Source organism: Rhinolophus hipposideros (genome assembly GCF_964194185.1).
Source record: "Rhinolophus hipposideros genome assembly, chromosome: 6".
NCBI classification, from domain to species: domain Eukaryota; kingdom Metazoa; phylum Chordata; class Mammalia; order Chiroptera; family Rhinolophidae; genus Rhinolophus; species Rhinolophus hipposideros.
In genome coordinates this window covers 85,126,264-85,138,421 of record NC_138052.1, presented here as the reverse complement: position 1 = coordinate 85,138,421, position 12,158 = coordinate 85,126,264, and positions in this window count along the sequence as shown.

Here is a 12,158-nt window from a genome sequence, read left to right as displayed (position 1 = left end):
TGGCTCTATTTCGTTCTGCGTTTGCTTCTTACATCCTCACAACTTTAAGGCCAACGGAAATTAAAATCATTTTTCCTGGTTCCTCAAGCAGATGGCTTAATTTCAGCTCTGCCTGATTGCCTTGACTTGGATCACCTGCTAAGTTCTGACCAGTGGCCCTCTGGTCAGGGTATGTGATATTTTGATGGGCTAGGCCTGAGTCTCATGTTTGGGGGAAAGAGTCAGCTCCTCCTAAAGTGAAAAATCACCCAGCTGGCTTAGACAATTGTTCCAGAAAACCCAAGAGAATCCATTCAATTCCTTTCTTCCTTCATTCAACAATATATTGAATGTCCTCCCACGTGCCTGTCAATGGATGATACATGCAAATACAAGATATACAGGGCAGTATATGGCAGTACATTTCAGATATGGCAGTACATTTCAGGTACCCTCTTACAGGGTTGACAAGTGTTATTCGAGGCAAAACCTGAAGGGTAAGTAGATGTTGGCTGGGTGAAGGCCAAGGGAGAAAGGAATGGGGTGGAAGGAGATGGTATTCCAAGTGCAGGAAAAGCAGGGACAAAGACTTGGAGATAAGAGGGAACAAAGGCCTTTAAATGAGCTTTAAAAATGCTTGGGGCATCTGGATCTTAGGCTGTAAGAGGCAGGCTAGAAGGGAAGTGAAGCTGGAGAGCTAGCCGAGGCCAGATCACCTCAGGTAGTGGAGGCCACATTAGTATTGAGAATTTTAACAAATATGAGAAACTGTAGGCAGCTTTAAGGAAGGTAGTGGCATGATCAGATTTGTATTTTGGGAAAGTCGCTCTGGCTTCAGAGTGGAGAATAGATTGGAGGAAGTATGAGATTGGAAGAAAGGAGAGCAGGTAGGAGGGTGTTGTAATCCAGGCAAGAAATGATGATGGTTTTAACCAGAATGGGAACAATGCTCAGAATTAATGAGAGCTCAGTAGAGAGGTTAGATATGAGATAATACGAGGTGTGATCACAAAATACGGTGAATGTTCATATTAAAATTTATTACAGTAAAAGACACATTGCCATTAATCCCCCTCAAAATACTCCCCCTCACGTGGAACACCCTTATCTCATCCTTCTTTCCACTTTCTGAAGCAGTTCTGGACGTCCTCTTTCATGAATGTCTTTACTTCATCCTCCATCATGACAGTACTCTATGTCATACATTACTGGTATGGCAAGTTCTGTCAAATAAAAACATTACAGTGTCTCCTCATCTACCTTATTCACCGGATCTGGCATTGGGCGACTTCTTGCTCTTCCCCAAAGTCAAAATGTCCATGAAAGGTAAACATTTTCAATCAATTCAGGACATCAAGGCAGCCACAACAGGGCAACTAAAGACACAAACGAGGACGTCCAGAACTGCTTCAGAAAGTGGCAAGAACTATGGGATAAGTTCAAAGTGATGAATATTTTGAGGGGGATTAATGCAATGTGTCTTTTACTGTAATACATTTTTTAATGTAAATATTAAGCGTATTTTGTGATTACACCTCGTATTTTAAAATAACTTTCCAGTATGTCACTCTAATGATAAAACAGAAAAAATGAAATTCTGTTGTCAGAGTAATCATGAAATACACACAGTCCCCAACTTATGATGGCTTGAATTAAGATTTTTCAACTTTACAATGAAGTAAAAGTGATACACGTTCAATAGAAACCTGCTAGGCTAAGCTACGATGTTCGGTAGGTTAAAGGCATATGATATTTTCAACTTACGATGACTTTTTCAGGACATAACTCCATCATAAGTTGAGGAGTGTCTGTACTCAGAACAATTTTGTAAAGATAAACCCTGACCTTATCGAAAGGAAACACTTTGACCTACCTCTATGTGAAAATTCAACCAAACATTCATTTAGTGTATGGAACACCTTTGACCACTCCTTCAGGTAGGTCAAAGGGACCTACCAGGGAAATTCTGGCAGCTGCTTTCTTTAACCAACCCTCACACCCTAGGGTAAGCTCTGAGAAGCCATGTTTCTGCCCCTGCCCAAGATGATTGGTCTGGGAGTGGTCATCTGCCATATATTGGGTATCCAAGTTTGTGTTCACCCAAAAACAGTCTGAGACAAAGATTTGGGTGCAAGGAATTCATGTGGGTGTAATCCTAGCCAGAGTAAAAGAGTAGGCGGGAGGGAGACAGGGAAGGAAGGAAACCCAATAGAATGTTATTGAGCTGGTTACCACTGTGGTAATAGGAGCTCAGTTCCACTAGGAACCCTAGGTGGAATCAGATAGAATGCACCTCAGAATTGTCCCTGTAAAGGACAGAAGTCTGGGCTGACTTCTGTCTTCTATAAATTAGGAGTTGCTGCTTCATTTACAACTCGCCTCTGCCCACCTTGCACAGCCAATCTGCACCTCTGTGCAAGCTGACTGAGCTATGGAGGCTTTGGGGAAAGCCCCAAGGCAGAAATGCTGAGGCTGGGCTTTGAGATGGAAAGCCATCTGGGCTCATAGGAACTGTCCACAGTGGCACCTGAAGTCAGAAACAGGCCCAGCGGATGTGGCGCAGGCACTAGGAGCATCTGCTATATTTGGCCAATCAGATTCTTTCCTGCGAGTTGGGAATTGAGACCAAGAGACCAGTGTCCATAATACCATTGGACCTGTAACAAAATATAAGCTATGGGATGGTCCTCGGCGATACTACCATCCGGTCATGCTGACTGAGGGACACGAAGAGATTATTAGCTTTAATATTCTGACTGCTGGGACACTGAACTCCATAAAAATAGATTGGTCTTGTGGCTCACACATTATCTGACTCTTGCCTCCTCCCAAAGTCTACATCTCCCAACAAAACTGTGGCTAACTGCCATCACTTTGTCTCTTTTAAGGTGGTTATAAGTCATCCTATTAAGTTCAGGATATGGCTCACGGCTTTGTCAGAATCTCTGGTCACAACCTGAAGTCAGACTAATGACGTGCAGGAGACTCTTGATCCAGTTGGGCACCGAAGGGCCTTCTGCCACGGGGGGTGAGCAATTGCTGAAGAGCTTGTCGTTTGTGAATTCCAAGACTCCATGTCTGTTAGATCCAGCATTAATTCTGTTAGGTTTCAAATTATGAAATTGCTATAATTTGACATTTTTTCTTCTAATTTTTATTAGTTTCAGGTGTACCAAACAACATAGTGATTAGACATTTATATACCTCACAAATAACCCCAATAAGTCTATTACCTATCTGACACTGTACGTAGTTATTAGTCTGATTGACTATATTCCTTATGCTGTACTATATATCCTCATGACTTTTGTAAAATTATAGTTGACATTCAATATTACTTTGTATTAGTTTCAGGTGTACAGTGTAGTGGTTAGACATTTATATAACATTTATGATCTCTCAATGAGTCTAGTACCCATCTGACACATAGTGTTTTATAGTATTATTGACTATATTCCCCATACTGTACTTTACATCTCCATGAGTCTTTTGTAGTTATCACTTTGTACTTCTTAATCTCGTCACCTTTCTCACCTAGCACCCCCAACTCCCCTCCTATCTAGTAACCATCAGTTTGCTCTCTGGATTTATGGATCTGTTTCTCTTTTGTTTGTTTATTTTGTTCTTTAGATTCCACATATCAGTGAGATCATATGTTATTTGTTTTTCTCCGTTTGACTTATTTCATGTAGCATAATACCCTCTAGGTCCATCCATGTTGTTGCGAATGGTAAGATTTCATTCTTTTTTATGGCAGAATAATATTCCATTGTATATATGTACCGTAACAATTTTGTATGATTTAATCTAATCTAAACATCACATGTCACAGACAAGAATTGTTTTCCTGACCTCTATCTCATTTTTAGCCTGCTGGGTTTTGGATACCGTACATGAAGGCTAACAGTCACTGTCTGAGAGTATGATTTAAAACCCACCTGCCTTAATATCAGATGTACCAAATTTCTATGTACCTTTGCCTTTCAAACTTGCACTAGTTCCTACTAATTATATATAAGGAAAAGGTATTAGGTAGGATAAAGGATATAGGGACTCAAAATGACAGTGGAATAAACAAGAATAAAACTTGAATTTCTTGTTTGGGTAATAATCCAGTGCTGGTATGACAGCATCTGTCAGGGACCTGCTATTTTGTTACTCCATCATTTCTAAGGTGTTGCCTTTGTCGGTGTGGTCCCAAATGAGTCTGTTTTCACATAGCAGATGGGGGAGAAAAGAAGAAAGGCACACCCCTGCCACTTAAGGGCATGATCCTGAATTTGCATATATTACTTCTCTGTACTTTGTAACAACCAATACTTAGTCACATGATCATACCTAGTTCCAGGGAAGTTGGGAAATGTAGTCTTTAGTTGGGTGGTCATGTACCCAGGTTAAATTTCAATTACTATGTCAGTGAATGAGAACAGATATTTGGGAGACAACTAATGTCACCAAGGCAAGTAAAGAATGAATTTTATGATATTTGGATCATCCTGAGATTGAACTGAAGCAGGTGGTGGATGGGTCACATAGTCACACAGAAGCCAAGATTGTATAAGGCATTTCTCTTAGCTCATGGGGTTTGAGGATGAAAACAGTAGAATCAAACACCTCTTGGTTAGTCTCCTATTGTAGTCCACTGTGTGGGCTGTCTACTCAAAATCCATTCCCCAGCTCACACTTTGAGAACAAAACCTGATTTTAACCATTCTTTTCCAAGCGATGTGTTTTGCATGGGACCCTTTACATGCCCCAGGATAAGTCTTTTTTTTTTAGGACTTTATTGGGGAACAGTCTGTACTTCTGGGACTTTTTTTTTTTTCCAAGCCAAGTTTTTGTCCTTTCAGTCTTAGTTGTGGAGGGCGCAGCTCAGCTCCAGGTCCAGTTGCCGTTGCTAGTTGCAGGGGGCACAGCCCAGCATCCCTTGCGGGAGATGAGTAATTGAACTAGCAATCTTGTGGTTGAAAAGACGCGCTCCAACCAACTGAGCCATCCGGGAGGCAGTTCAGCTCAAGGTGCTGTGTTCAATCTTAGTTGCAGGGGGCAGAGCCCACCATCCCTTGCTGGACTCGAGGAATCGAATCTTGTGGTTGAGAGCCCACTGGCCCATGTGGGAATTGAACCGGCAGCCTTTGGAGTTAGGAGCACGGAGCTCCTACCGCCGAGCCACCGGGCCGCTCCCAGGATAAATCTCAAATGGTCTCAGTCAGTGTTTTTCAAACTTTTAACCATTACTCACATTAGCAACTACATTTTATAACACACACACACACACACACACCACTTGACCTTATTATGTTTGATATACTCTGATAGTCTATCTCATTTTTAGAAAATGCTGATTGCCCATACACTACATTGATTTCCATTTCATTATCTCATTAATAAATAGATTGCAACCTTCAGTTTGAAAAAAACTCGACTGCTCAAAGCCAGCTAAACTGTCCTCATTTCCCTTGGTTAAGGCATATAAAACAATTTGTGTCTGAAAGAAAAATTTATCCCAAAGTTTTAAAAATACAAAATGATAATCACTCATTTTTTAAAAACATATATATATACTGTGTCTCCCTGAAAATAAGACCTAGCTGGACAATTAGCTCTAATGCATCTTTTGGAGCAAAAATTAATATAAGACCTGGTATTATCATATTATATTATATTATATTATATTATATTATATTATATTATATTATATTATATTATACCCGGTCTTATAGTAAAATAAGACCAGGTCTTATATTAATTTTTGCTCCAAAAGATGCATTAGAGCTGATTGTCCGGCTAGGTCTTATTTTTGGGGAAACACAGTATACATAATGCTAGCATTTTTCTAATAAGCCTACTTGACCTTCATCTGAAACTCTTGGGAATATAATTGTGGTCACAGTATATTTGACTAACACTCCACTACTGATAAAAGCAGTTTACAGCTCTGTACCATTAACCTTTAGAAATTGATAATGTGTTGCGCTTGTATAGCTTTAAAGAAACAGTTAACCCCAAAGGTGTTATTTTTTAACCCTGTCGAATGTTAGTCAGTTTTGTAACTTTTTTTCCCCATTTATTGCAAGAATACTCAGAGAAACAATTTTTTGTATTCTTTACCAGTTCCCTCATTAATGACTTAAATAAAACCTTTGTATGTTCGTACTGTCTATTTGGGTGAGAATTTATTTCTGCTCTGGACATCTCCCTGTGACATCCAGCACTCAGGCAGCCATTTGGTGACTATGAGTAGAACCAAGTAGAGAGGACAAGCCAACATGCTGAAGATGTCAAAGAAGAAAGATGGAAAAGATCCAGGATCATTGATAAGTAACCAGTCATGGACACTACCTCTGGCCTCTTGTTATGTAAGAGAGTAAAAATGTCCTTGTTAGCAAGGTTTTCTGCATTTTGCAGCCCAAACCTTCCTTTGTGATACACCTTTTGTGGCATCTTAATAAAAATGAGTATTTGATTCACCCAATTGGAACTTGCTGCTGTTGTATTTTCTACATATGGTGGCTGTGATGGGAGCAGTGGAATGATCGCTGAGCTCCCCAGTCAAACAGAGACCCTCCCCTCATAGCTCTGGAAAGACTCCTGACAGAACGATCTTATAGTCTGCGCATTAATATTTTGTGTACTTGTTTTTAATTTTAAATTACTTTCAGGGCTTTATAAATGCTTTTTTGTTTTCATATGCAACTGTCTGATTTTAAATAATTCTTTTCATGTTAAACTATAATTATTTGATTTCAAGAATTTTTATTTGTTTGTTTGTTTGTTCTCTCTCTGCATTCATCAGTGGCTTTAGAATTGTAGGCTTCCAGTTTTTGGAACTTTGTCTGGAGCAGACTAAACAAAGATGAACACTGCTTCTCTCCCTGCTCCCACTCCACAAATGCTCAGATAACCAAAGGCTTAGAGAACCCTAAAAATAAAATCTTTGGAGCTCTTTCTCAAGCCTGAGCCAGAATGTTTTAACTGCTGTAATAGGCTTACCTCAGGGACCTCAGAGACCACAAGACAGTGAAGCTCTCACAGTCGCTTTTCTCAGGCAAAACTTTTCCTGACTAATGGGTTAGAGTCCAGATTAAGCTATTCATGCTCATTAACAGCCCAGGGGCTTCCCAAAATGTAACAAAGGGTGATGAACAGACCCAAGTCACCACTCCGTAAGAATTGGGATGTAGGTTCCTTGCTTCCTGAATAAAGGAGAGTACTGAAAGAAATCCAATAGCGTTTTCTACCTTGAGCAAGCTGTGTCAGAAGATACCAATTAACAATGAGCATTGCTTGAAATGTCTATTAACATTGTTTTGTACACCTGAAACTAAAAAAAGAAAAAAGAAAAGAAAAAGCATTGCTTAAGTCTCTTTGATTGTAGACCAACAAAGCATATGCAAACCTGCTAAGTAGCTTTGTGCTTCAGCTGTGGGTAACTGAGCTGCAGCCTCCCACTGGAACAGCAGCAATTGGCTCCTCTACAAATTATAGTAGAACCCCTTTATCTATGGGGGGTACGTTCCAAGGCCCCCACTGGATGCCCGAAACCTCAGATAGTACCAAACCCTACATACACTGTTTTTTTTTTCTCTACACTTACATACCTATGATTAAGTTTAACTCATAAATTAGGTACAGTAAGATATTAACACCAACTACTAATAAAATAAAATAACAATATACTGTAATCCAAGTTATGTGAATGTGGCATTATGAAGTAAAATAAAGGTTACTTGAACACAAGTAATACAACAGCTGATATAACCCAGTGCGCTACCACGTGACTGCCAGGGAGTGTAGGCTGCGTGGGTACACTGCACAAAGCAGTGATTTTTGTCCCTGGCGGGATGGAGTGGGACAGCATGAGATGTCATCAAAATACTCAGAACAGCCAGCAATCTAAAAGTTATGAATTGTTTAATTTTGGAACTTTCCATGTAGTATTTTCAGACCATTGTTGACCCCTGGCAACTAAAACCACAGAAAATGAAACAGTGGATAAGGGGAGACTACAGTAGCAGGTGTCACAACCAGACACCTCTTTCAGCGTCAGCAGGTTTAAAACAGACAAGGTCAAAGTGAAGATACCAGCAAGGGTGTCTCCAGCCCAGTTCTACTTGAATATTAGTTTAATGGTATCTGTTAATGGTTTTCCTCCTTTTCAGTACATGCTCACAGAAATAATGCATACAGAAAGGGAAAGAAAATACCATTTTTGTTAACTGTCCTGTCCAGCTTTTACTCCTGTGTTAGCTTATTTGATCCCGCATGAGAACCTTTTGAAGTAGATACTATGTATTCCGATGTTGCAGATAAGAAAACTGAGATTGAGAGATTAAGTTACTTGCTTATGGAGATGGGATCTGGACCTAGATTTTTGTGTTGCCGTAAGTCCCATGTTCTTTCATTATACAACATTGCCTCCAAAAAAAAATCTACTCTTGTAACCTCCTTAATAACTGAAAAGAGGAATCTCAAGTGGTGGTTTTCTCAGAGCATTGTGGAAAATCCCACATCCCTCCAGGGGTTATCAATGTTGGCATACCTCCGAGACCTTGTGCAATAAAGAGGGTTGTAATCTTTTTGCTGGTGGGAGGGTTTTTGTTTTGGTTTGTTTTGGTTTGTTTTTTGTTTTTGTTTTTTTTTAGTATGAAGAGGCTTTATTCTCAAGTTCTATGAGTTGCAATCCCCTTGGTGGAATTCTTTTCCCTTGATTTTAATAGGTACAGAAAAACCTATGTGCTCACCTGGTGGAGGGTCTCGGCTGCAATTTGTAGAAAGAATGCAATATCTGTGAGGCACAGTAAAGCAGAGAGTAATAAAAGGAGGTTTCCCTGTAATCAAACACCCTATCAGTGCAAGATATTTAAATATCTGAGATAATGAGGATGGGGAAGCTCTTTGATTGGAACTGGCTTTAGATTCCAGGAGATTAGTAGATCAACATGGCCCAGCCTGCCCTGACGTCAGCCTCAGGCATGTGATACACAATGCTGGTGGCAATGCTCAGTCATTTGTCCTCGAGGGCCCTTCCTCTCCTGTGAATTCCACTTCAGATGACTTTACACGTTACACATATATACTTGATTCTATCCACTCACTATGTATTAACCAAGCCTTGTCCGATCTTAGACCAGGCCCAGGGCATAGAGAAGGTGAATGACTCCTGGTCTTTACCCCCAAGCTGTTCAATGTCTAGTAGTAAAGACACAAATAAATCACAGTGAAAAGTGCGCTTATACAGTGGTTTTCAAACTTACCAATCTCGACCCACAGCAAGATACATATCTTAGGTCTCATCTCAATATATATAAATATAAAATAAATGCTATATAAGGTCCACAAAATTGATGTCATGACCCACTAATTTCATGATGCCCCAGTTTGAAAACCATGCTGTAATGGAGGTACAGAGGCTATGGGAATACAGAAAAGGAGCCAGTAATGCTCAGGAGTGAGGTTTGGGAGGACCGTGAGAGTTCTCCAGGCGGACAAGTTGCCAAAGGTATTCCAGCCTCGGGAAGGACATGAGAAGAGCAGTGCAAGTGTCATAGCTTATCCTCACAAGCAGAGCACAGAGGAGATTGAGGCTAGGAAGGTGGGCAAGGGACTTTCTGTTAAATATGATAGATTGAACACGCACATGGTATGTCTGCTCCTTTCTCAAACCCCACTAGGATAACAGTAACGGAAGAAAGAGAACAGAAGAAAGAATTCATGGAGATATGAAAAGACTACTTTGGAAGATGGAAAGTAAAGGAAGAGAGTCGACGGGGGATCTGAGAAAGCTGAAACCTAAGTGCTAGGTAACAAGGAACAAGCCAGTTTGGACTGCAGAGCCTTGGGAAGCGACAAGTAGCTCTGGAGGTAGGATGGAAGGATGAGGCTGAAACACAAGGATGCATTTAAAATCTATAAGGAGCAGTTGGGTTCCCAGATTCCTTCCTCTAGCCTGGCGCTTGGCACTCTCCCACCCCAACAGAAGGCAGGAGGTATTCTCTCTAGAGAGAATGAACCAGAGGGACTCTGGGCTCAGGGTCACCAGATGCAGCTGCGGATGGAAAGGAGGAGAAACCACAGGCTTATTTCACCTGGCAGCCAAGTTTATACTCCCCAGGCTGGAGATTGCAGGATTCTTCCCTAGGGGAACTGACCAGCCCAAGAGAAAAGGTCTATGGGTGTTGGCATTTGGGGGTTCCTAACAAAATGCTTGTTTCTGCCAAATTACCCTAGAGGGGAGATGCCAATCAATCAGTTCTATCCGTGCCTAGAGAGCACCGAGTTGGACTTTTAGAGCCTCTGCTTCTATATTTAGGAGCAAACTAGGATTTGAGGGGAAGTCTCTACCATAAAAGACAGAGACCAAAAAAAACAAAACAGGGTGGGGGTAACAGGAACAATACAGGGAACTTAAAAACATAGTATAATTAATATGAATAATAATATAATGAATATAACATACTAATTAATACAGTATCCTTAGAGAGCAGGTTTTTCACCTAATACACAAGAGCAAGAAACTATAAAAAGGGATATTCAGAAAACAAAGAAAGTGCTTAGAAATAAAAAATATAATCACAGAAATAAAAAATTCAGAAGAATGGTTGCAATGTAAAGTTGAGAAAGTAGAACAAAAAAGATAAATACATTGGAAAACCAGTAAAGATAAGACAACCTTAGCCTTGAAGAATAAGTCAGAGTTGGGTCAGGCACCAAGTAGAGAAAAGTGTTCCGACTAAGAGAGACACAAATGCAAAGGAGTGACGAATAAGAATGGAGAATTACAAATACTTGTTTTCTGTGGCTGGAATATCAAATTAGAGCGGGGGAAGGGCTCTAAAGAAGGTGAATAGCTAGGTAATTTTTGTATTGTTACGAAATGTGTGCTTATAAGCATCTGTATGCAGGTGGTAAAACTAAGATTCAACCTCAGGTCTTGATTCCAAGTTTAGTAGTTTTCTATCTAGCCAGGAGGCAAAATTGTTTGTTTATTTTCTTTTTGCAAAATAATTTAGATCACTAGTTCTCAACTGGGGGAAATTTGACCTCCAGGGGACGTTTTGGGAACAGCAGTAGGGGGAGTGTTACTGTCATTCAACAGGGAAACGCCAAGGATGCTGCTAAACATTTTTAAATGAACAGGACAGTCCCTCTCACCACAATAAAGAATTCTCTGGCTCAGAATGTCAAAGTACATATAGTCAGGCAGTAGCTGAGAAACACTAATGTAGATGAAACGTAAAACGGGAGCTATTCTGCCTGAGTTCAAATCCCTTGCGGGAGACCTTGAACCAGAAGCACGCAGCTAAACTGCTCCCAGATTCCTGATCCTCAGAAATAGTGTGACATAATGTTTTTTTGCTTTAGGCTGCTAAGTTTTGGAGTAATTTGTTATGCAGACATCACTAATCAATACACTGTGGTATTGACACTTTTTATCGATGTAAAAAATACAGAAATGTGTACAGGTCAGTGAATTTTCACAAATTGAACAGTCCCACATAACCAGCACCCAGGTCAAGAAATAAAACATTAGCACCCCTCGGAAGACCCCTCCCGTTGTTGCCCCCCTGCCCTTAGGGTAGCACGACCTTGACCTCTAACAATATGAATGTACTTTATATGAAAGGAATCATACATCACATATTCTTTTGTGTGTAGTTCCTTCTACCCATTTTATTTATGAGATTCACCGTATTTTTGTGCTTAATTGTAGTTTGTTCATTTTGTTATCTGAACATACTACAATGTATTTATCCATTGCATTGTGAACTTCTGTGTGTTATATGTATATGTATTTCTTACCAACATTTTACCACATTTCCTTTATCATTCTCTCTCTCCACACACACAAACATCATATATTCATTCTTCTTCATTTATTTACATTTCCAAACCGTTTGATATAATTTGCAGAGAACATAACAATTTACCTCTAAAATATTCAAAATGTGTATCCTAAAAATAAGGACATTCTTTTATATAATCCAAGTGAAATGATCAAACTCAAGAAATCTGATCTTGATACAATCTTTTATCTAATATACAATCCATATTCAAATGTTATCAGTTGTCCCAATAGTGTCTTTTGTAGGAGCTTTTCTCCCCTCACTCAGGATCCAAAACGTCACACCTTGTAGTTACTGTCATCTCTTTGGTCTCCTTTTTAATCTTGAATAGTT